We start from the raw sequence: 26,955 nt of genomic DNA, 5'->3' as shown, positions 1-26,955 counted from the left end.
TTGCGTGATCTCTCGCGTGCTGTTCTCTCCACCAGCTCGCGTGTGTTCGTGCCTTAAGTGGGCAGCAGAGACGCCGAGTTCGCGCATCAGACAGCGAGTTCGCGGAGCCGGTTGCCGAGGGGCGTGCTTACGCGCTCCACTCTGGGAGAGCTGTGAAAGGTAGCGGAAAAAAAACGATCCGGGCCTGCCAGTTATGAAGACCTTTCAGCGGCAAGTTCGGAAATCCATGCGAGGTGGAACAGCCGGGTCTCCGACGAAGGGAGAGGGGCCGCCAGCCCCGCCATTTATTTCTCCAGCCTTGCACCACTACTGCAAGCTGCGCAAATTTTTCCCATATGGTGTCAGTGCTTCTGATGGGAAGTCTCGATCACTCTTTCTGATGGGAGAACTCCGTAATTTGATTTATCAGTGACGCGACATTCCGTTCCCACATAAATACAAGCCAGCCGGCACTTCCCACACGCACCCAGCGCCACGCACTGGGTCGCCTGGGACACTCCTATTCATTTTGGGTAACTGCTAAAACAGCTTCACTGTTGGTCCTCGTCAGCCCAGGGGTAAAGTACCCGGTTTTGTCCGTCATTTTTACGGATTAACTGAGCGTCGTGCGTACATTGTCATTCCAAAGGTCTTTCAAAAATTATGACGTCAATCTTGTTTTTAAATCGTTGATGTCAGCATATGCCTCAGATCTGAATGTGACCGTCTGCTGGGTTCCAGGCCACGCTGGCATCACTGGCAACGAGTTGGCTGATGAAAGGGCCGCTGCTGCTGCACTCAGAAACACTCTAGACATAACAACAGTAACCTAAACTGACCTCAAGCCACTCATCAGACAACACCTGCGTAAAACATGGCTAACACACTGGAGTGAACAGACAGACAACAAAATACATGTAATAAAGCCAAACTTGCAACTGACTCACGCAACCGACACACGGAAGTGACCTTATCAATGTTACGGATAGGCCGCAAACATGTAACACACGCCCACCTGCTCACTGGATCGCCAAGACCCATGCGCAGCGGGTGTGGAGAGGGTCTATCCGTAATCCACATACTCATTCAATGCAAGGCACTTGACACAACACGACGAAAGCACTTCCCACTGCTATACAGACAACACATCCCGTTACACCCATCACACTTTTTAGGAGACGAGCCCATGTTTTCAATCAAGCGCGTGTTTGAGTTTCTCACTTATGTCCAATTTTTACATCTCATTTTTTATCATGTATCATGACAACCTGGCCCTTTACAACGGTCATCTTCATTGACTTTTGTTTGATTTTACGGTTACTTTTACTGAAATGTCTGTAGTAGTCATACCACTGAAATGAAGAACTATCCTTTGGCGCTCTTTGCCCTCAGTCGGCCTTGCGCCATAAAAATCCAAACACATAATCATCAGAGTATCCGGTTTTATTGCGAACGTCCTGGATCCCACACTCTGAATAAAAATGTCCTAAGAGGGCAGCAGCGGTCGTATTTACTAACTCCTTACGAACCTTATCCCCTCGCGGTACTGTACGTATACGCCCTGCCACTAGCAACTGCAGAGTTAGGAAATTAACTGGGTGTAGGAAGCAGTATGCACTAGATAAGGTCGGGCTTGTGACTAGGTTATGCATGGCCAGTTGGTAAACACGTGTAGCTCAGAAGGCTGTTATCGCTAGGACTTTACTAGAGAAGGTAGTGGTGCTTACTGCCTGCTTTAGTTAGTAACCCTCACTAGTGCTACATTTACTAGCTCCAGTTACTAAGAACCTAGTGTAAACCTGGGCAAGTAACTTGTTAATGTTCCGTTAGTGAATGCCGCAACCTTTTTTTAAAAAGAGTGCAGTCCCACGAATGCGAAATACCGTGATTTCTTTTTACTGCAGATGTTCTCTTAGCTCAAATCCACGCATTCTGTTTGCAAATAAGGGCGGTTTGGCATCCTTTCGGTAGGCTCACGGGTGGTGCGCGACATATCGACACGTTTAATTAACGGCCTGCATTGCACCGGAAGTTCCAGGGTTGTGCCCATCTCGGAACGGAATATCGAGTCCTTTTGGCTTTCAAAGTGTCTTCGATTTTGTCCTGCCACTTTTTCTGCGCCATACTTCTCATCTCGACGGCTTCCAAAGCCGCATGCATTTTCCCGAAGTGGCATTACGGACAACAACAGCGCGGAGCATGGTATTTGAAAAGGGCCTTCGTTTCCCCGAAGAAGGCCGCAGGTATTGCAGGCTCCAGATGCGCGAAGGAATTGCCCAATTTCCTTTCATGAATCGGCACACTCGGCCGCTTAAAGGGTTCTTCGAACAGATCCCTGCGGCCTTGCAGCAGCACCAATGCCTTTCGGAGGGCTGATTGCATTGCAAGGCTGCAATGCAAAACGGTGCTGCTTTGCACTTTGACTCATCCTTCTGAGGCAGCCGTATCATTATCCCCACTTCTTTGTTCATTCACATTCCGCTGTTGGGCTCCCCGGGAAGATTGTAGGCCACACTAACGGTGACATTGGGCAACCCCGCCCGTATATACAGCGAAAGACCTCTGCGCCCAACTCTCGTCATCACATTCTTCTGACAGGAGCAGGTCAGGCTTTGATCATAGACCGATCATTACGTGCAGGCCAGTGGGAAAAGTAGAAAGTAGTCGAACGACCAGTGATGGTGTGTCTTAGGGCCTCTGTCCCCTCCCTATGGCTTCGGCGTGTGAGATGGTGATGGGAGGCACACCACAAGCTTACGACGCCGTGGCTGCGCGATTCGTTTGCAAAGCGCCCCCGTGTTTCGTAAAGTGCTCAAAATGGAGCGACGGCGAAAAGCATGCCTCTGCGCGAGTTTAGCGCCCCTCGCGGCAGGAAATATACGGTTATCACCCGTGTATAGCGCGTTTCTACACAGCCTGTGGGGAGACTGCGAGCCGAAGCGTACATTTTATATTTTACATTTTTTTTTTCTTGGGGCTTTCAGACACGCAGGTTTCGAGACGTTGCACGCGCGCGGCAGGAATGCGGTTGACTTGCATTGTGGCACACTTCATGGCACTCGGGAAATGCCAGCCCGTAAGCCATATTTATGTGCCCATGCGTCGTCTGTGAAACGCCTGCACGGCGAGGGTTATGCTAATGGCTGCCTACATCGGATACAGTGTAAACGTGCCACGCTGGCGCACTCAACTCAAGACGTACTTCGAATGAGTCGTTGTATCGGTTTAGCTGTGGGTCGGCTGCCCAGCCCCGAGTCCTGCTGTGGGTCTTTTTAATGATCTGACTTACGCTAGCCTACGAGTGCTTGGAAATACTGTCAGGATCTAGCCTCATCTAAAGCCAGGTTTCTTCGCGAAACTAGGCTATGGTAAGATCAGCTTTGGTAAATGCTTCGACAGTCAGCCGTTGGCAACAAACATGATTTCGGCAGTGCACTAGAACTTCGGCTCCTGCTTGCATCCCCCTCCCGCTCCCCCCAAAAGGAGTACGAAATTGATGAAGAAAAGTACCCAGATCACGAGTTCGAGATCTTCGGAGTCGTGACCAGGGCGTTGTGTAACACGCAGCTCTTAGTTACACACCGAGCGGCCTTGACTTCCCAGCAGAAAGACAAATAAGTGTGCAAAGCTACGAAGTCCAGGGGGGCGGGCGAGGGGGAAGGGGGGGGGGTTGTGAGGAGATGGGGAAGGGGAAAGGTAAGAAAAAAGGAGAAGAAGCCAGATTTTGAAACGAACACGCAGCCCCGCGGAGACGCCCGCTGGCTTCGAGGTATCGGGCCCTAGATGTTGAGTCAGGTGTGTCGACTCGGCGGCCATGGAAACTCTCCTCGCTCATTACATGCCCGCTACCGCAATACGCGTCCCCGGCTAGTTTGTTGTCGAGTCTTTCACTGTCTATTCGGGCGGTTTTGTTTTCTTTGATTCTTCGCTTCCTACGCGTTTTTTTTTTTTTATTCCCAGCTTTCTACGCGTTAGCAGCACCCGTCTCGCACGGCTTGGCTTCCTACTTATCAAGTCGAGCCAAGCCGAACTAAGCCAAAGCTGCACTTCCCTGCCGGTGCCAAAGGCCTTGACGTAGTGCCTTTTAGCCAATGGCCTCAGTTTGTTCTTCTTGGCCTAACTGTTTGCCTTGTTATGCCCGACAGCCGTTTTAGGCGCAATGCAATGAGGGCTGCGTTCCTTCGCCTTTGTGTGCTTTGCGCACACACTGCTTGCAAGGGAGAAGCAACCGCACAACCATCGGAAGACTCCAGGGAACGTCAAGCAGACAAGAATGAACGTGTGCGCTGTGTCAGAGGGAAAGACGGGAAATCGACGGAAGCATGAAATGAGCGATTTATCGACGAGAAACTTCGGCTCTAAGACGTAGCCATGAGGCGCTGTTGTCAGTGTGGGTGGTGTTTACCGGGACCAGACTCAAGCGGTGCATTACGCCCTCGGCCCTTACGTCAGCCTTCGCTCAAGAGCTCCTCGCCCTACGCTCTCAGCCTACTGCACGCAGGAAGGCGAATCTGCGTCGAGCTGAAGCAGCTTATAGAGTCAGCTGTATAGCCAATATTTCTTTTAATTTCGCTAGTCCTCTGTTTCCTTTTAGTGTTACGTAAACGTCGAAGACAGCAACGGACTTCGGTGCGACGTGTTGGCAGTCACGTATACAAGCAGTGCAATGGGACGGCACGACATCGAACGGCTAATGTTTGTTTTTGCGAGGAAGGATGTAACATCCGGCGAAATGTGTACACTTTGGCGAAATGTGTACACTTACAACGCATCGTATTCGCTTATGCTGGCTCAGCTGAACGTTCTCCTCCCCTTTCTATATCTCTGAATTTTCTCATCACACCTAAAAGATGCAAACATACCAACCGAGCTCACTTGTTTGACTGAACTCTAAGCGAGTTATACGCCTCGCGTGCACTTGCGTTCACATCTATTCCCGGAAGTGAAGTTGCTTTAAGAGTGTCAGCGCGTCCATTCGCATCTCTGACCGAACGTTATGAAGGTAGTCTACTAGTAACGCTGGCCTGATGTCATACACACGCCCTTACCCCATTCACTCTCTTTGCCGCGTCTTGAATGACAAATTAGTCGGGCGTTGCCAGGTCACACTCCTGATGTCTTTCGTAATTCCGATCCCAGGACGTCGCCCGCTCCTTCTTCCCCTCGTTGTTCGGCTGCGGGTGTGTAGTTCACCGTATATCAGTGCACACACGTACTGTGAACAACGTTCGTCTGATAACCACAAAGTGGGTTGTAAAAGGTTTCATTTCTCCCACGGCGCACAGTTTTATGCGCACGGCTCGCCTGCACGTGCTACAGACGTTGCTGTAGCTCGTAAAACCCAGAACGTCAGAGCGGCGAGATTTGCGAGCGTATAAAAGGCTGCGGTGGTCAGAATGATTTCGGTGCCTGCTAAGATTCCTCGCCGGAAGTGAATTCGAACGCAACGTGGTGCTAGGGCTACGCGTGTGCTTTTTCTCAACACGCGTAGTATAAACGACATTTCTCCCAGCGCTAACCTTTCATAAACAAAAACAAAGCGGCCGAGTGCTGACCTAGCCTTATCTGTCCCGCCGAGCTATCAACCTGTCGGCCGGGCCAACGTCTCAACCGCTGAACTTAATGTTACGAAAGTTCATACAGTCATTGCAGCTACTTCGAACTTGAGCCATGAAACATTCAAAGCGTGTAAGGCTTGGAAATATTTTAATATAAACATCCCTCCATTCATCTTCCTCCGGAGTTTCTTGAAAAAAAAAAAAAACACGCAGAGAGAAAAAAAAAGGCATGCTGCAAGCGAAAAAATCACAGATAAAAAAGAAGAGAAAAGCAATAAAAACGGTGGTCGCGGAACACACAGCGGCCGCAAGGTGTGCGTGCAGTGTAGCGCAATGGAGCTTGCACGTTTGAGGTCAAGCGTCGTCTCGAGCCGGCAGCCCGCGGTGCAGTCGTGATGCGTAAATCAAACATCACGCAAACACCCAGGCGTTGCTTCGGCATGAGACACGCACGCGGGCCAGGATGCCGCCTTCCATGTGCAGGCATATACGCTTGGACGGCGGGCTGCGAAAGCCGGCAGCGGATTGCACGGCAAGGGCGGCTTCTTCCGCACGGGCGTCCAGGCAGCCAGGATGCGGGATGTCACCTGTTTTAGAATCAGGCTCTTTTGATGCCTTATCATGTGCAAGGTACAGATTTATTTCTATTTAGGTAGCCTTTGATACCTTTTTGACCATATCTGTCCTTAAGGAAGACCACAAGCTATCTGCACGATGACCGACAAAAATAAAAATCAAACTCCAGTACAAAACCCTTAAAGGGCCATGAAGACAAAGTGCAAGTTTGGTTCATTCGAAAGATTGCCTCGTTAGAATAACCCTGACACCACCTTTAACGCGAAATTCACCAAATTAATTTACACTGGAAGCTCGTTAATTCACCCCCCGTGAATTCGGAAAATTGGATAATGCGACCAGCGCGCGTGGTCTCTACAATTATAAACAGGAGTCTATGGATCGGAACTCTCGTTAAGTCTGCAAAATTCTAGCGCGCGTCGGTTAATTCGACCTAACATCGCAGCCTGCGAGCCTGCCCAGTCAATGCGCACAGAGAAAAAAAGAAGAAAAAAAAATTCCCCCGCACCTCCCCGAAGGGAATCGTGCAGAAATGCGAATGCATTGGGTGCACCGATGAGTGCGCTGCGAGTAATTATTATTAATGGCGTACTTTCTGGTGGTATCGTTGCTGCGAGGGATTCGACTTCACCGACTTCCATCGCTATCAAGGCACCAGTCGGCAAGCAGTAATGGGAAGGTGCGCCGGACGAGGAGGGTACCGGTAGCCGAAACTCACGCTCATCGAAGGAACGCGCCCGTTGACCAGACTCGCGGCACGAGGCAGACGAGGGTTGTCGTCACAGACCGCGATGATGGCGTCACCGTTCTCATCCCCTCCTCTTCCAAACTCGTTCCAAAGAACCCGAAGCGCGTTCAAACGACTACACTCCTTCTTGATGTTCCCGAGCGCGTAACGCGTTCGGCATTACGCGCTCTTCGCTTCGCAGACTTGTCTTCTTCTTCTTCTCCAACCGATGATGATGTCGTGGAAGCAACTGCAGTGACGTCACCGCCAGGGAGAGGCGTAATGCTCACGTTGCATTGTGTGAACCCCCGACTAAGAAATGCATTCGCATTTACGACGACGACGACGACGAAGGCAGAACTACGAGGCGCGCGCTCACGTGCGCTCGCGCTGGAGCACGGTGTTTACACCGTGCGCTGGAGGAATGCAGGCGCACGCCGGCCAACGGAGCAAGACAACCCCCGGCTAATAAATGCATGCGCATTTAAAACTCTGCCAAGAACAACGCTACTTTGCAGCTGAAAAAAAAAAGAAGAAAGAAATGCCGCATCGGCCAACCGCATGGTCATCGCCATCATACGAAACGGGATAGGTGGCCACTCTGCCGCTCGACAGAAAGGGTTAATAAGCCACTACCCTCCATCTGCCAACCCACGAGGAAAGCGAGGTTTGTGGCGGCTGCAGCGGTCGAACTCTTCCGGTTGTGCAATTTAGGAGGAATTCTGAACTTCCAGAACAAACCTCCACGTTCCCGCTCTGCCACAAGGATCGCAAACTTTTTTTTTTACATTTTTAAGTGGTGAAGAAAGCGCTTTGTCGAAAGATTTATTTTCCTTGTTGACTTTCAGTCGAGCGATTTGTCTTTCTCAACGTTCTCCAGGACTGCAGGAACGTGTTGCAAGTTTAATGACGGTATCATTTCTGCTCTAATTATCAGGTATCTGTGAATCGCGCGTTCGTCGGCGCCTGTCAGATCTATTTTTATGCTTACATGAATGCGGAGTGGGTTATTTTACTTGAAAATGTGATCAGCACGTAGACAGAGAACCTTCCTTATAATGAAGTCCTCGGAGCAGAAAGATGGCTTCGTTATGAGCTATGCTTCCTTAAAAGCGGGTATGACGTGCGCTCTATACTCCGCAGAGGCAACCATGAAACACTTCGAATGAGCAAGATTACAAGTGAAGCCATTTCGTTGGGACGACGGTTTATTGCACAGAAACTGCTGACTACGGAAGTTGTTCCACGGAGTGGGGTGCACTATGTGGTGGGAAGGATAAAATTACCAATTCGCTTATCTGTACTGTAACCCTCTCCCAAGCCCTGTCTACCGCACGGCGTAAGCCGACAACAAGTGGAAATAATCATTTTAAACAAACAAGCAAACAAGTTTTTTGAAATTGGTTTAGCTGTTCTTGGCTGTTCTGTGAAATCAGAAGCAGTGGCTATTTCAAGCTCACCAACCTCTCAACGGCATTCAAACCAGTTTGTCGTTTGAGACCTGCGTTGCCATAGCTTGCTTCAATATTGCAATACAATTTATATCAAATTGTAGCCAAGAGCACCAGAATATGGTACTAGCAAAACGAAAATTTATGCTAGTTGGGGTAACGCATATGTGAAGCGATAGAAACGGGTTGCAAGATTGCGAAGTGTTCTACTTTGTCCTCCAGTTCAACAGGACAAACGTATACGCATACCTTTCGGTTAACTAATGCTTAGTTGTTAGCAATTTGTAAATTTATAACTGTCTCGCGCATCAATTATGCCTCCAAGGCCGCGTAAAAATCCACGCAACAGCATGAGGTATTTAAGATTTAACAAGTTTTCACGGGGTGGTACTTATCTTGAGAGGTTATGAACAGTGTGACTCAGCGATCTATTTTAACAATGTGCTTCGAGGTTGTCCAAACGTAGTGTTATTTTAACGGTAGAACCCCGCTTACACGTTCCTCGCTATTACGTTTTCCTGGCCGTTACGTCGTGCTCGCGTGGTCCCAATAAAATGTCCTTAGACAGTCATGTAGTATAATCCCCCTTAACACGTCGTCATACCACGACGTTCCTGCTTTATACGTTGCGCTTATAGGGTAGAGACAATGAAAAAAATAGCTGATGTGATTAAAATGTGTGGAAAAAAATTAAGAAGAACCCTGAATGGCGTAGTCCAAAACGATCGCTGTTGGTGCACCACCGAAGTCCCGGAAACGAGAGGGCACAACCCAACACCTGTGAGCATCATCATCATTTTCACCGTCACAGTGGTCGCTACCTTATTCGCACGGGAGTGCTACTAGTTACGGCGCCGGTACACGTCGTTGCACTGGTTGCACCTGTTTTCTGCTAGAAAGTTTACAACGTTCCAGACTGCCTTTGCCACGGGCACCGATGACGGCAAGAAAACAGAAAGCCCTCTCTCTCGAAGACAAACTCGACGTTCTGAGTCGACGAGGAACTGGCACGGAGGAAGATGCGTATAGTGAAAGAGTTTGGATCGCTACTGTTTGAACACTATTGTAGAACCCAATTTAGCTGGACGAAGCAACGAAGGTGCGTCAGTCATGGCACTTCGGCGATGAGGAGAGCCACAAGGCGTTCTAGCAATTGGAGAAGGGCAATGTCATTCCACAGACGCGGAAGAAGGGCCAAGCTTTTAGATGCAACGCATTTCATGCTCGCCCCTCTGTCCTTCCTGCGTCTGTCCGGCGTTGTCCGTACAGCTGCGCCTCTCCGCCTCTCCTCTTTACGATAGCGAACATTCTCTCCCAAACAGCTGCGGGTTGGCGCAGCGCGCTCTCACTTCGTTGCTAGGCGCCGGTGGGGGGCGCTGCGCATGTGCAGTACTCTCTCTCTCCGCGCTCTCCTGTCCTGCCGCGCTCCGACGGTCTCAGTCGACGGTCGTCCGCGTTACGCTTGCACTCTCTCGCAGTACTCGACGATTAAATCGTCGAGCCCCTAACTGTGCGCTTTACGGACCACAAGGCACTCATTCTCGTCTGCAATAAAGACCGTACCTGAACATACGTGTACTGCATGTGCATTGCATGGTGAAAATGGAAAATTACGCCCACCTCCCCTTCGCGCGAGAATCCCTGCTATAAGCGTAATCAATACGATGGAAAACGCCAATGGAACCCCCCATGAGATGCGTTGCATCACACCAGGGTTCCCGCGAGGGGAGGTGGGCGTAATTTTATGAGAGGTGTTCTTAAGCCTTGAAAATGACAAGTAAATTAATTTTGTGCTTCAACCCTGGCTTATGTATTTTTTATAATGTTTAGCAGCATGTTTTTTGCGGTACTAAGGGCACCTTCGTCTTCTACGTTTCTTGGCCACTACGCTTTTTTTCCCGCGCCCGTGAAAAACGTATAAGCGGGGTTCTACTTATCTCTAAAACGCGCAGGGGCCAAAGGAAACACATCATTTCTAAGCCGGAAGTTAACAATGGCGTCGATTTAATTTTAGCGCCAAGAACAGACAAAAGACAGGGACCGCTAAATGCACGCAGATGCACACATTTAGAGTCTTGGCACATCAATTCAAGGTTCACTTACCGTCTGTCTACTCAGCCCATTTCGAGCTCTTTCGGTGCGTGCAAAAGGTAAACATAAAGTCAGACATGCTAAGTGGGAACGTTACAAAAAGCGAAAATCCTTCTGGCTATTTCAATTCAGGTGCGACTGCTTGGACAGTAGCCACGAAATAAAGAAAGCAAGCACGAAGCGGCGCTTTGTAAGATATGCGAAATGAAGATGCGCTGTTTACGCGGCATCGTTATGCAATGCTTAACAATGGGCTTTTAAGGACGCCGGCGAACTTTGCTTTGACAAGGACGTTGTACTTAAAGAATGCCAGCTTTGCGTTACGTCATACCGGTGGATAAGGCGTAATTTCTGTGTTTGCGTGCGGGTAGGCCATTTCCCGACGCTAGGCGCATCGCTTAGATGCATACACGTATACTCGCTTAACGGTAGCCGAGCCAGAAGAGTTCCTTTGACGACGAAGCATCTTTGGCGCCTCCACCAGAAGGCACGTGTCCCGCTTTCCCGCCGTATACGTGCGTTGAATTCTGTCTTTAAATGGACAGTGACCGTCCTGTCAAGGAAAATGATGACGTTAAACGGAAACATAAAAAAAATGCTAAAAACGAACAAATGAGACAAAAAATATAAATTGCCTTATATATACATTGAAATCTCGTTGATACGTTTTTCACGGGAATCGTAAAATAAAACGTATTATCCGAAAATCGTTTTATACAAACAGGTTAAAAAACAGGAGGAAAATATTCATGCACCATCAGCAACTCGCTTTAATGGAGCAACATTGAAGTAACTGTTCAATTTGTGCTGCCCTTTCTTCTTTTAAATGTCCAAGAGTAAATTCTTCGAAAACGTACAAAAAGGAGATACCGGTACCTGTTGCTTTGGCAGACAGAGCCTTGTACGACAATCTGTGTCATGCCGCAATCTGTGAAGACAGCCTCCCGATGCTTGAAAGTTTTGAATACCCAAGGAGAGCGCGACGGACTGACCCGCCGAAGTTCACTCCTGTCGCTCTAACTTCCTTGAACCATGTAAACAGCATGTTTTCCTTTTACTCGTACTTCACACCCCGCGTTTGTTTTAAGCCAGGTTCATAAACTTGCAGCTTCTTTAGAAGTTACTCTCGCTGACCGACAATAGTGTTGAGCATTGACACTGGCAAAGGGAGCTCTCTTGCCGATTCCATTCGCTTCCTCTTCGAGTTCTTTTCGAATTGGCGTACAACTTCCGCTTGCGTCTTGCATTTCTTTGACGTTGCTACAAACCACGACCGCGCATAGAAATTAAGAAAAATGAGAACAAATCAATGCGCGTTAAGCACGGTCCATGGAGAAGTCGGGAAGGGAAGTCGCGCCTGCCGCGAGCATTGCGCGCCTTCTTCCTTGATTATGATACGATTTGCTACATGGCGGGGTGCATCGCCTCACTTATCGTCAGCCTTGCACGGAACGGCGACGCATTGCAGTAATGTTTTTGCCGCAAAAACGGCGCTTCCGCTCCCTGGGCGTGTCTGCAACTTGCAGGTCGTAGCTTGTTGGTATGCGGTTGAGCGTCTATAGACCATTTTATTTTCTTCGTCCTGGGGGCTTCCATTTTATCACTGGGCTGTGCTAGCGGCCCTACAATTGGCGCAGTGGACGGGAAGGTGTAACTGCGCATTCCCAACACAGCCCAGAACATGCTCTGATCTTATTTAAGATTAACAGATGAAAAGGTCTATACCGAAGAATAAACTTCAGATTACTAGAGCTGTCGGTCAAGATCGGCTGTCACGATCGTATTATCCAATTTTCGAAAAAAGTGTGATCGTAGAAAATGCATTATTTCTAAGCGACGTTGGCCGGGAACTAAAAGAAAAACGTATTAGGCCGGAAAACATAATATGCCCAATCGTATCAACGATATTCCACTGTTTACAGGCTTAAACGGATAGACAACCTATTTTTGTGGAGTGCATGCCGTCTAGCTCATATGAAAGCCAGAAATTTATATACTGGGCTGACCGCAAGAAATTTCTAGATAAACAGGCGGAAATAATTTTAATTTTGCACTAAAACTTCTGAAGTGTGAAAGGTGGCGACACGTAGTGTCTACACGTGGCACCACGTTACCTGTCCGAAAAATCTCCGTCTATTTCAACGCGTTATTCAAATACCGCATAAAGGAATAGGAAAGGCTGCGCATTATTGCTGTCGTTTTAGCCGGGGGCAAGTTTTTAAATGCCTCATTTAATCTCACGTGCAGTCCAAAGTGTGTTGCCCACTCGCCACATGGCTGCCTGTCGTGGTTGTCAGCGTTCCTCTTTGCGGGGCACGTAAGGCTGGTAGATTTAAATAATTCCAATTTCAAGAGTTCTAGTGCGCTATCAGCAAAACCGTTTCGGGTTAAAAGGTTTTCATTTATGCCCTTTCACTTGGGATAAAGTAAGTATACTCGACAAAAATCGGTTGTCTGTCCGTTCAGGTGCACCTGTATTGCAGCCTTGAGTGCACCTCATTTAGATTGAGCGAGTATCTTAGAGACACCGACAATGCGCGTATACATCATCCATTTATGATGTGCATACGCATGGTTCTCTGGGTTGCCCCTCTCATCATAATTATCACCGTCATCACATTAATCCCCATCGCCATCGTCACCGTCCCGTTAGAGCAGCACTACCGGCCATCGTATCCATGGAACAACACAAAAAAGCAATTCTGAAGACTCGACAAAACACGGTATTAAAATTTCAGGAAAAATTGCTCCGTTTCGCTTCACTGCGACGCACCATAAGATGACCGTGACCCGGCCAACAGTTTCGCAATGGTCGACGCCCACGGCACAATCAGTGTTCCTTGTAAGCCCTGTGATGTGTTTCTGCCGCATAAACGAGGTGAAATTAGGCAATTAAAATGCTCCGTGTGGTTACGGCACAATGAACTGGTTCGTTCACATCGACAGTGCTGCCAGACGTTGAGGGTGTACGTGAGAACGCCGCCCCCGGAGGCCCGAGGTGTGGAGGCGATAACGCGATGTGCATACCAGATGACGGCGCTTCAAGAAACGCCGCTTTGTTCGACGACGCAACGGAGTGCTCGAAGTTAAGTAGCGCGGAGACCGAACCAACTCGTCTTAGTAGGCACAGCCCAAGGTGGCTGCTCCCTTTTGTATCCGGGGAAGAGGTATCAGCGCCGGCCTCAGCGAGCGCCCTGGATACTGCAACAACGGCAACGAAACGCAACAGATATCCAGAAAAACAATCACCACGCAGACCTCTCGGCGCGATGCATTCTAGGCCCAGTGAGAGCGGCGAAATGGACGGGCATGTCTTTGAGTAGTCTTGTTATTTCCATTTAGACGACGCCGTTGCTAATGACCCGAGTGAGTGTGCGTCGAAAGTCCACTTTCGTATCATCTGTCATAACCCAGGGTGCCGGATTCTCGATGCTTTCGGGGCTCCGCCTCTCGATCCCGACGGCAGCTGGGCTCCCCTTCCGAAATCTTTGAAGCGAGAGAGGGGAACTGCCGCTCCTCCGGGGCTTGCAGCATGCCCATGTCAGTGGCTGGCCTAGCGTCATGGAAACCCCGGCTGCAGGTAGTGATGCAGCGGGTAGCGTGGGGAGGTTCCTCGTGGGGTGTAAGAGGCACGTGTGCACACCTCTAAAGTGGAGGCTAGAGGGTGAGGAAACCGGGAACCGCTTTTGAAGGCAATAGATTGGCGTCACGAAACATTTCGGGAAATCGCGCAGTTGAAAGTTTTTGAACAGGGGTTTGCAGTCGGTCGTCATATCCGCTCGAGCGTCCCGATCGCTTTGCTATGTAGAATGGCGAGCTTCGCAATTTGTATTTGGGTGTGGAAGTTGTTTACGTATCCGCACAATGATGCATTTAATGTTTTTGATTAAAAACATCATTAGTGCAAGATACGTAAACGTATATATACGTTTGTCACCCGCCGACCGCTCATACGCACATGATACAGCGGTGATTCCATCCGCATGCGGAATGTTAGTGTATAGCGACCGACATCCAGGGTAACAAGTAAACAGTTGTTAGGAATTTCAATCTTCATGATATCCGAGAGAAAATCATTTGTATCCTTAATGAAGGATGGAAAGCGAGGGGGGGGGGGGGGGAATGTCGCGAATGAGAGAGTCGACATAGCGCGAGAGGTTCTCGGTGACACTACCAATGCCAGAAACAATGGGGCGACCTGGGTTGTTATTTTTATGAATCTTAGGGAGAAGGTAGAATCTACCAACTACTGGGCTTAAGGGGATAAGAGAACGAGCAGTTGTTTCGGTTATTTCCTGATTTTGAACAAGCTGAGTGAGTTTGTATTTGACAATTAGCTTATAATCATTAGTGGGATCACTAGGGAGTACTTTGTAGAACGTAGATTCGGATAGTTGTCTATGATCCTCGTTGACATAGTCACCTTTGTCGAGGATCACGAAGGCGCCACCTTTATCGGCCGGTTTGATTATTATTTCGGGGCAACCTGCGAGTTCCTCCAGGGCTTTCTTTTCCTTGCTTGTGATGTTACGGCGGAAAGAGATTTGCTTTTGGCATGCTGCTCGTAGATCGCGATGAACGGCTTTAATGGACATGTCGAGGCATGTATCGCGCTGCGTGGGAGGGGCCTAGTGCTTATGGCTAGGTAATGCAGTTCGGGCTTCGTCGGTTGGAGGACGGTCATGGAAGTACTCTCGCAGTCTCATATGCCTGGCGAAGTTATCTAAGTCCTTAAAAAGTAAAAATTCGTCGAAACCGCCAGTTTGCCGGGCAAAAGTTCAGACCTTTTGACAGAGCGCTCATCTTATCTGGTGACAGGGTAATACTAGCGAGGTTCATCACATTTCCAGTGAGATTTTTCTTAGCGTTGATAGCCTGGGCAGTGTTGACAGAAGGGGGATAAAAATTTGGGTTTGCGTTGGCAGACTGATCAGTACTGCCGCTAATGGGAGCTGGTGAATGGTCAGTATTTGACGCTTTAATCGCATTAAAGGGGCGATTTTCATGGGCATTTCCAGATAATGGACAGCCATTAGTAGAGGGACTAACCTTATTCTTACGGGTGCAGTCATTGCTGGGAATATTATCTCGAGAAAATTTACGGATTTTTGTTTCGGATATGGCGGATGCCTTTTTGGATTGGTAGCTGCGTAGAAGGCCCTGTTCTCTTTCACTTAGCTCCTTACTAAGAATTTACTCTTCCTGGCGGAGGGAATGGGACATAGTCTCGTAGTGATTTAGAATTATCTGCGTTAATTGCAAGGATGCGTTGTCTAGTACCTGTTGCCACTTCCTCATGTTGGATGGGGAGAGTTCGGCAGTTGGAGGTCTCAGCCTTACCCTCAAACCCATGGGAGCTACCTCAGCAGACAAATACCGTGAAAGTGCGGAAACGTGCAATTCGGAACGTATGCGTTTTTCAGAAATCTTTCTTAATCTTAAGAACAGTTTTGACAAGGGGTAGGAGGCTGCATTACCGGGTTTTCTGCGTCCTAGTCAGTTGGCCGGCGCAGAAGGCACTTTCTTGCGGAGGTTGTACGAAGCATGGGCTGGCTTTGGGGCGTCCGAAGGCAGTGCGGATTGGCTGCTGGCGTTTTCCAGGGGCTCGGTGGTGGTTGGGGCTCCGGTGGCCGCTGCGGATCCGGAGGGCGGGCATGGCAGGCTCTCGGCGCGGCGCACTCTCGGAGTTGGGCTGCAGGCGATGCCTCGGTGCTCCGTGGCCGTGGCCTCAGGAGCACGTACGGGTGGCAGGCTGCGGCGGGCGTCCGGGGACTCCGGGTCTAGGTCCCTGGCGCTCAGCCGAAGGTCCGTGGCCACGGTGGTCATGGGGGCATGCGAGGCTGGTCGGTTGGCACGTGTGTCCGGGGACGTCGTGCAGGGCGTTGGGCTGGAAGGGAGCAGAGGCAGACCCCTCTCTTGCCCCCAGTTGCCACGGGACACTGAAAATACCAATTACCTTGTTAATTTATTTTTCTTCGTACTTCTTTTTCATGTTCGTATTAGGTGACTGTGATTTCTTTGTTATCGTTTTTTATGCACATGCCACATGCGCGCAAGGGCATATCTTGTTTTTACCCCTCTCTTTCCCCCCTATTGCCAGAAAGGGTAATTACCTTTTAAATTTTTTTCTCGTTCTGTTTCTTCTCTTTTGTTAGTTGTTGTATTCTCATGTTCATTCCGCGTGACTGTGATTTTTTTGCAGATGTAAAATGCGTGCATGAGCATATCTTGTTTTGACCCCTCTTTCACCCCTGTTACCACGGGGGAAGGGGGAATTACCTTGTTATTTTTTTTCGTCCTGTTTCTTTTCTTTTTTCTCATGTTCGTACCGCGTGACTGTGGGTTCTTGTTATCCTTTTTTTTTTCTTAACCTCGTCCACTGCTCTCATTTTTTTGCTGTTGTACAAACTCTTCCTTCCCTTGCCCTGTCCTCGCCCTTGCTACATTTTCTGTATATATATATATATATATATATATATATATATATATATATATATATATATATATATATATATATATATAGGAAATGAGGGGCTCCATGAAATAAGACAGAAAATAAGAGTTGGCAGTCAAGAAAAGCTCGGAAAGCAAAGGTGAGGTTGTGGTGGGTCACTGAAAGAGATGAATTTTTTTTAGTCGGAAAGAAAGTGGTGAAAAAATGACCACCGGGTGGGATCCGAACCCACGACCTCCAGAATACCGGTCTGGTGCGATAACCACTACGCTACCGGCGGGGCTGTTTCCCCAGCACTTTCTCCGGTATTTATGTTAAGGTATTTTTTTGTTTCCTGCACTTGGGGGTGGTAGCCAGCGCCACTCGGACTACTCGGGGTGAAGGGGACCTTCTTTTTTAACCCCCGGGCCGTGACTCGAGTGTCTACGACATGTCGAGAGCGGTCGACCAGCGTTGAACCCGAGAAAGTGCTGGGGAAACAGCCCCGCGGGTAGCGTAGTGGTTATCGCACCAGACCGGTATTCTGGAGGTCGTGGGTTCGGATCCCACCCGGCGGGCATTTTTCCACCACTTTCTTTTCGACTCAAAAAATTCTTCATCTCTTTCAGTGACCCACCACAACCTCCCCTTTGCTTTCCGAGGTTTTCTTGACTGCCAACCCTTATTTTCTGTCTTATTTCACGGAGCCCCTCATTTCCCATTTTCTGATTCGCTACATGCTTAGCGAGGGCCTCTGTTCTGGCAGTCTTGGTGCCAAAGGGAGCTTTAGAGGGTTCAACGCTGGTCGACCACTCTCGGCATGTCGTAGACACTCGAGTCACGGCCCGGGGGTTAAAAAAGAAGGTCCCCTTCACCCCCGAGTAGTTCGAGTGGCGCTGGCTACCACCCCCAAGTGCAGGAAACAAAAAAATACCTTAACATAAATACCCGAGAAAGTGCTGGGGAAACAGCCCCGCCGGTAGCGTAGTGGTTATCGCACCAGACCGGTATTCTGGAGGTCATGGGTTCGGATCCCACCCGGCGGGAATTTTTTCACCACTTTCTTTTCGACAAAAAAAATTCTTCATCTCTTTCAGTGACCCACCACAACCTCCCCTTTGCTTTCCGAGGTTTTCTTGACTGCCAACCCTTATATATATATATATATCCCTTTAATGCCGGTTGTCGTGAATTTGCGACATACTGAATGAAGCTGGCCAACCAACTCGCGAAACCTTTACTGCCTTCAGCAGCGGCTGTGATGTGTTTGCGGCAAAGAGGTGGTGGTTGCACTCCAGACATGTAGCGCCATCTCGTATAAGGTGTTGTTCAAATTAGACCAAGTATGTCAATCGGTCGGCGAACTGCGCGCGCTACGTGCGACAGTTCTCACTTCGTCATTCTCTGCCTAATCATAGTGAGTACAAGGTCCCCCAATTTTTTTCTATTTTCACTCATTCAGGTGACTGCCAATGAGGTGTTACATTGTCTAAAAATACGTTTTTTGTTGCGTTCTTCTTGCTTTCCTGGTATGTCGCGAATTCGCGGCACTGGACAATTTAGGCAGTTTGCGGTGACTGCAGATATGATGGTTTTTTTTTATTTTGTGGCAGACGATGGATGTCGGATCGTTGTATGGAAGAAAAGTGCTGACTTAGTGACAGTGATGACGACGATGTTGACTACGATCCTCTTGCGCAAGCACGAGCTGCCCCCTTGGGAGAGCCTCCGTCAAAGCAGTGAAGATAACAGTGACGCGGTGCCTTTGCCAACTGCATTTGCAAAACAGACAGTGAAGTGAAAAAAAAAGAACAGCGGGAAATACCATCCTGGAATACCACTCTTCCTGAAAATGACACTGTGCGAGCACCTACTGAACATTTCAGAGTTTTTTGATGGCAGCTTACTGGATCACATTGTCCAGCAGACCAACCTTTTTGCAACGCAAAAAAAAAAAAAACCAAACAAAAGGATGGCCCAAGTAGGCGATAAAGACCAAGTAGGCGATAACGTTGCATTCCAGATATTGGCTTAAGTGCCTGTTGTCGCGAATTCGCGACAGACCTAAAAGTCGACGATTAAGTTGCGACGATTAAGTTGGTAGAGAACACAAGAGAAGAAAAACTTCGAACAAGGTAAAAGCACGATTGTGGCCTACGTTTCAGCAAAGAGAACTTGCTTTCCTCAGGGCAATCTCTCGCCTGGCAGGCACGGTTTATATAGGGGTAGGACCACAGGTGGAAGGGGAGAAGGAAAGATGGAAGGGAAATTGAGCAAGCTGATTGGTTAGGGAGTATATCGGGGGAGATGTTGAGGGGGAAAGAAGGTTGTATAGTTTGAGCTGCGAGGTAGGTCACAGGAAAGTCAGGCGGAGGGGGGGTGGGGGTTAATTCCGGGATTTTTTGGAGAGAACAGATGAGAGGGTGTTTGTTGACGTGCTGCAGGTGCATGCGGAAAGGTTCCCAGAACCGCTGGAAGCAGGCCAGGGGTTGAGAGTTGGGTCCTTATCAGAAACTATCTGCAAGCCTCAGGACAAATGAGAAAGTAGAGAAGGGGGGGGATTGACCAGGTATGGGCAAAAAGAAAAGGAAAGAGAAAAAAAAAAGAAAAAGAAAGAAAAAACAGGGAGGCAAAGTACACAAACCCACACCCAAAAGAATATATATATATATATATATATATATATATATATATATATATATATATATATATATATATATATATATATATATATATATATATATATATATATATAGATTAGATAGATAGATAGATATATAGATAGATAGATAGATAGATAGATAGATAGATATATGATAATGCCAAACATAAGCAAAGGTAAGAATGCTAGCCGCGGCTTGAATAAAATTTCATATTTTCCAGTTATTCAATTTCTGAAGACAAATAAATACGGGAAGAACAGGAGAATAGTGTCATAACTTTGGTTGGAGACGTACTGAAATTGTTTCGTAAATCCGTAGGGATATTACGTCCAGATTCTAACCAGCAAAAATTTTGCACGGTACTTTGGAGGAATCGTTTTCGCTAAACAATCAGTGGTTGGCAGGATATGTTTTTTTTTGTGACGTGTCTATGAAATGGTGGAAATATTGCTCAGGATTCTGTGAGGAACTCGAAATGTCGCACTTTTGTTATCTTCCGGCTTTTCAGAGTTCTTGCTCCGAGGGTTACTGTTGGCGTGAGGACTGAGACTGGTCCCACCGATCAGATTGCTCGAACTCGTAGATGCAGGCGAGGATGTGCGCCACGCTTCCTCTGGGCACTGAAGTCTGCTTAAGTGCTTTGAAGGCGAAAACATTGAAGCTTCCCGCGGCGATACGTATCAAATACTTCGTTACTGCTGCGTTCGGTTTTCTTCGTTTTTGTTTCGTCGTCTGCAAATTTATTCGACAGGCAGGCTGGCGACACTGTACGCCGCAGCTTCCCCAGAAACAGAGCCCTCTGGGTGCAGCACGCCTGTTCTACTGACGAGCCGTCGACGTTCACTTGACACGCGACATGACGTCAGAGCAGCACGTGACAGAATAATTCTTGTCCCACCGCTGGCAGCGTGCTGAAATAGTGCGGTGGTAAAACATTCGGCTCCTATTCTGGAGAGGGGGGTGCAAATGTCGTCTCATTTATTCCTTCGTTGTAGCGGTAGCTATTTTGTGCACCGAGCCACAACAACGCCGCTTTTTCGCACAATGGTCGCCTAAAGTTTTCGCTTCAACAATTTTTAAAACGAAGCTGTTTTTGCTTCGCCGAAGGCGTGGGTCATCCACGTAGAAACGCACTGCAGGAACGCCAACTTTACCCAATGGGTTTCACAAGACGATGGTGATGATATATGAAGGCATATCAAGCGCCTCGAGAAAGAAAAAAAAAAAAGAAACGCTTCACGAGGTCGGAATTGAACCGGGGTCACTCGCGTTATGAAGCCGATGACTATCGGATTGCACCTTTCCTTTTCTTTTCTTTATTACCTGCTTGATACAACAACACAAAACAAAGAGGCATGCATGCAGGCATGCATGCAAACACTTCAAGGTAAAAAAAAAATAACACCAATTAATACACTTTGGCCGGTGCGGTTCTGTTAAAAGCGTTTCATGGTTACAAGGGTGTCTAGTATGTGCACCCAGCTGGGTTGCTCTTCCTCTAGTTCGAATACATCTCTGATGTAGGCAACACTCTCAGTGAAATAATCCTTAGCAGGCCGTCCATTTGGATTCGCATGCCTGACATCCATACGGAGTTTTCATAGGCCTCTATGCAGGCTCAGGAGCATGAAAATGTCCAAAGGAACACCCTGTCCATTGTCAGTAGGCAAGAAACGTATACCGACACGGTTGAAGCAGTTTAGATTTTGGACTTTGTCTTGGGCTCTTGCATGGGAGAAATCTTCGGCCTTAACCATATTTGGTTTAAGAAAAAGGCTTTGATTTTTTTTCTTTTCCTGCCTAAAACTCGGAGCGGCACGACGATTGAATGGGGAGGCTAAAGCCAAAGTCGATTTTTAAATAGGAGAATTGGAGGCGGTATACTGTTAAAACGCGGGCAACAAAAGGGGGGGGGGGGGGGATAACAAGAGAGGCTGTGTATTGGCTAACAGGGAGAGTGACTATCATTGCCAGTCATTTCCACATGCAAGGGCATGCATGTAGAACGTAATGACCCTCTGACTATGCCAGTGAGTCCGTAGTAGCTGGCAGCTGACACGCACTACGCCGAGTTGGGCGCTGACTACATCCGAACGCTCCAGCAGAATTCACGTCTTGCGACTGCAATACCGTGAAGAAGGACAGGTCTGCAGTGAAGATTTCGCGGTGCTTCTGGAGGGTACCGTTGCTTGCATGCACCCATTTTTCTTTGCATGAAACCCATTCTTTTGGAGTCGTGATTGCGAGCACTGCTACAGCTTTCCCGCTGGAATCTACTGAGCGAAACACTCCACAGGGTGTTTCGGTACCCTGCCAGGTTGGCTCAATCGACAGTAGTAACAGAACACTTTCTTTGTTTGGTTAGCAGGGTGCCGCCCCTTGTCCAGGGCCGCATTTGCGGCTGCAGTCCGGCTTTCCGGGTCCATCAGTTTTTGTTGGTCGTCAGAAACTTTGCGAAGTCGCCAGAGCTGTGTGCAGGATTCTTTACGGGTTACTGTTGCGCTTGGTAGTGTTCCATGCGATAGTCTTTACTTACATGCACAAAGAGAAAAACCTCGAATGTGAGGTGAGGTCGACATCAGGAATTCCTGAGAATGCACAGAAATTTAGAATTTTTATTCATATTGTAGCTTGGCGGAAGAACAGATGACACGTTGAAGGGGATGAGCGGTCTAATTTACACTATTTAAAAACCGGCCATAAGACAGTCCGCGCTTGCGGCGCCCCGAACACAGCTTCTTCTTCCTCGTCGTCATTGTCCACGGAGATTGTCCACCACGTCCCGTGGCAATACGTCCTGCAATAGGAAAACTTCTCTTTTGTGCAGCGTCACCGAAGGATTGGCCGCATTTCGACATTGCTAGCTGGACACATGGCGCTCAAGTGGTGCTTCCTTCCCACCAAGTCCACCATGTTCTCCAGGAAGCAGGGCGTCTTGACCTCCCGTGACTCCACATCGTGAATCGAAAAAAAAAAAAGCCGTAAAGGAAGGCGCAGAAGCCAACGACGGGGCCTGTGTTTAAGAGGTGCGCATAACAAATCAATGGGCGTAAAGCAGGGAAGTCAGAACGAGGCATACGTTTTCCAAGTGCGTATAGCAAATCAATGCGCGGATAGCTGAGGTCAGAGAACGAATGGACGGCGCCCTCGCAATGCTTTTTTCCTGACGCTTCGGCCAGCGCAGGCTCGCTCTCCTGACCGGTAGTGGGATCGGCAAGGAAGGTGTGCCGCTACCTGCTGCTTGATTAATTGCCATCGCGTGGGGCATCCGCGGAAGACGTGGCCGTCATTAGTTAATAATCGCTCGGAATGGTACGAGCGTGTGCACGGACCGTTTTGATATACAGCGATGGATCATATGCAGTTCAGTAGCGCGCGCATTCTTAAAGGCGATAGGGGATAATCGTGGCTGGACACATAAATCACGAGGTCTCTTCAGGGTGATATTTTTTTTTCTTGTCCGACGCTCTGGTATAGATGCAACGCACTTAAACTCCATACTGCAAGTTCTCACTATAGCTGGCCAGTGATGTTTCGATCAACTTGTACGTGACCGGCGGGCTGGAGACAAACGTGTGACGTACACGGTCACGTATGGGCGTTTGCACGGTTGCGACGGAGGTGAAAGAAGCCCGAGTTGCGTCGAGATTCTCGCAAGAGAGCTGGGCGTGGGATCAGGGGCCTTCTCCGGAGTCATGGGAGGACAGCTGCTAGTCAACTAGTCATTTTGCACACTTTTCTCGTGTGCGATAAGCATATCCACCATAGATACCTCCTCCGAAGACATAGCTATACATACAGGCCAGTTAAAGTTTATGCAGTGCCGTGACATCCGGTGAAATGTTTCCCGCACGGGCCACTGTTGAGTTGATAAGTTTCAGTGGCTTTGGGATATCGAGATATACTTCGTCCGACACAAAGTTGACTAGGATATGGCAAATATCAATGCGTTCTGTTCAAGTACTTCCAGTCTGAAGAACCAGACGTATACGCTGTGCGCATGGGACGCAATAAGTGGCTGCCTTAATTCGAAAGCTGCTTTTTATGCTCCTCGAAATCGTTGATGCTATATCTAAATTGGAGGCAGTATTAGGTACAGCGTCCCTTGCGTCTATCTCGTACACATATCTGCGGTGCTATGAAGAAAACTTTAAAGTTCTTCTCCCAAAATGATCTGCGAAAGGTGAGATGCTTAGGTATCAGAATAAGTACAGCGCTACGTCAATCGGACACGAATAAGTTCGAACTTTAACTTTCGTCATACTAAGTCACACATACTTGTAGTACTTGACTGCGTATGAAAGAAAATGATCAAATTGCTTGCCGCGTGGCAGAGATTGTTGGTAAATTGGTTGGGATACCCTAACAATGCGTTGTCCTGTAGGGAGGCGAGCCGAATAACGATAAAGATACGTAAAAGGCGTACAAATCTACTCTCAACAGCTTGATGTGTATACGTGACGTATAGACCGGTCGGTGCGTTGGCCCAGTTCGTCTGGCTCCCGCCTAGCCTAGCCTTTGCATAAGATGACAATTGGCCTACTAATGCTAACTGCCCTTCATTCCCAAACCGAACACTCTTCTTGGTTTTTATTAATTTATTTGTCAGGCTGATATGGAACGATTATGGTGACAGGAGATTTATTAATTAAGGCCCATTCGTGTCCAACATTGATTTAGACACCACGAAAACGTCACCCCTTCGCATTGCTGACACAACAATTTCGCGAAACGGGAGTTAATTTATACCTGTAACGTAGTCTATGCCATAGGGTATACTATCACAATAAAAAAATTACTGCGTCAAAATATCATGGTTACAGTGTTTCTATAAGGAGGTAAACAACAAAATACTTTGGTTCAGCAACTTAATGGTGTAAAACAACGCTAGCTGTAACCGAACCGGCCTAATGTATTCGTTTTTCTGACATATATCGCTATAAGACGGAATTCCTCAGAGGACAGAAATACTACAAACAGGTAGTAGAGGCAGCAATTTTTGAAAACATGGTGATGATGACAATGGAAATGTGTCGGTCGTCATACCACTCCTCAGATAAGGCAATAAAGCGTTATTCTACTTTACGGTATACACTTCCCACCGTTGTACGAAGCGGTAGTGCACTGAGTGGGAGCACGCTACCAGCAATCCTACGTGCAACCATGTAAGTCATTACGGTTTTATTTTCAGCTTAAAAATGACCAAAGGAATGGCACAAAATCACGGTGATAACATGCGTTATTTCGTTCGGTGCATATGTTGGGTATCAACCTTTCGATACTGCAATAAGTTATACTTGAAATTGTTACTTTGTTCCTGTAAGCTTCGGCTCCGTGGTTGTGTCAGTTCTTGCGCGAAGAAAACGAGCTCAAAAATAACATCATTGCCTTTCGCTAAGTGACGAGCCCAGTTAATATTTCCCCACGCTACCTTTTCTACCTGTAGCCTCGTGGTTGCTCGTCTGTATACCCGCCTTCTGTTGCCAGCTGTTGTCGGGCAGACTCGGGGTATTATTTGCTTGGTTGCGTGCCAAGCACCCGCTGCACGCTCGCTTTCTTTTTTGGTCAACGAACAGCCTTTACGAAGCAAATACGCAAAGGGGCAGATAAGGAACGAGGGGTTATCCAGCCTCTACTTCGAAAATGCTCACTGTTTCATATTCTTCCGGTTTCATCATCGCACAATAGTTTTGATTGCGGCTGCTGTTGTCTTCGTCAGACCACGTATTCCTGTCACGCATTCTGCGAGAGACCCTATTCCTCGAAACATTTAAACAGGGTCCCGTCTTTTACACGAAACACACAGAACGTTTGACGGGGCGAGATATATGCCACAACGGGCAATGTATTGTCTTACTCTCGTGCCCATACGCGATGTGTGCTTTGTGTAAGTGGCCAATCAGTAAACACAATGCTCAGCGATTGGGAAGTATACCTCCGTCTTAATCCCTAATGCCATCCAGCAGGGCACTCCATTTTATTTTTATTAAATGCAGAGCATTTCAGCAACTCACGATGTCACCCGCGTTGACGTCCGTAGTCGTAGTCCGCACCCCTCCCCCTACACTATATAAAAAAAAATTTATCCTGCGCCTGGTTTCGATCCCTCGACCCTGCGGGCGGAACGCAATGTACATGGTGCTCTACCCACTGCGCCACAAAGCCGACACACAATGGAAGGCTACGAACGCGCCTTATATCCTTGACTCATTCAAACTACGTCAAGAAGCTGCTGATACAACGCGTTCACTACCACCAACTCCCCAAACACTAAACGTTAACGCAATACACCCACCTCCTATGCGACGCATTTACTCGAGTCCCCCTCACGGGGAGATGGGCCCAATTTTTTTTTATTTTTTCTGTTACAATTTGGCGTATCTAACAGTGGCGCGACGGCTCGGCTAACATCACCATTTCTGTTAAATTTGTTCTCTGATTGATTGATTGTCGGGCTTAACGCGCCGAGGCAACGCAGACGATGAGACGCGCCGTAGTGGAGGGCTCCGGATTAATTTAGACCACCTCGAATCTTTAACGTGCGCCGAAATCTCGTAAACACGGGCGTTTTTGCTTTTCGCCTCCATCAGAAAAGCGGCCGCCGTGGCCGGGAATCGAACCCGCGACCTCGTGCTGAGCAGCACAACGCCTTAGCCACTGAGCCACCACGGCGGGTTAACTTTGTTCTCTCCTTCTCAAGCCAGCCAATTAATTTGTCAACGATTACGCATCCTTACACCGGCGTGTAATTAAAATGGAAGTGCACCAACCCCACATTTGTATGGCAGTTCCCCGTTCCCTCTCAGTTGCTGTCCATCACGGTGTTCACGTGACGCACAACAGTTTTTCACAACACCTAAAGTTGCCTCTCTTCTGCACGTTGGAAAGTCGTCCATTTGAAAAGCGGCCGCTCGTGAAATACTCCCTCAATTTTCGCGTTGGATGTTTCCTAAAATGAGGACGTTAGTGCAACCGATTATCCCTCAAAACCAAAATTTTATTAAACACAAACTAAATAGGTGTTACAGTGAAGCAGAAGGAGTGTGAGTGGTTTGTTGATTGATGTCTCTTTAAACTTATTTAACAAATATTGAGGGCGTATATAGCTCGAAGGTGTATTTGTTGTTGCTGCTGTTTTTCGTTGTCGTTTTTGTTGCTCTTGTGTTTTCGTTGTTGCTGTTGTTTAGTGCGTTAAAGGACTGCTTCTCGACCGGCTGTGGTCCTTGCTCATAAAGGGTAAGGGGAGTGGGTGGCAGGGAAAGGACGAGGTTCGTGACTGCACGTGGCGGGCCAGGCCGGCCGTCCTAGCGTACGCCAGAAGTGAATAAACAATTCGCTTTCTGGTGCTATCACTACCGGTCGGTTTGGTGCATGCCTCGAGTGACCTAGGCCTTGGCGAGCCCATAGGTTAGCGATCGCCGCCTACCATTGTTGTCTTCCCGCTGGGCACTTCCACGGCAAGTAACGAACGGTTGCG

Source organism: Haemaphysalis longicornis, unplaced genomic scaffold, assembly GCF_048455015.1.
Source record: "Haemaphysalis longicornis isolate Haplotype H1 unplaced genomic scaffold, Haemaphysalis longicornis Haplotype H1 scaffold_3, whole genome shotgun sequence".
NCBI classification, from domain to species: Eukaryota; Metazoa; Arthropoda; class Arachnida; order Ixodida; family Ixodidae; genus Haemaphysalis; species Haemaphysalis longicornis.
The sequence above is the reverse complement of the archived record's forward strand: the minus strand, read 5'-3'. Positions refer to the sequence as shown.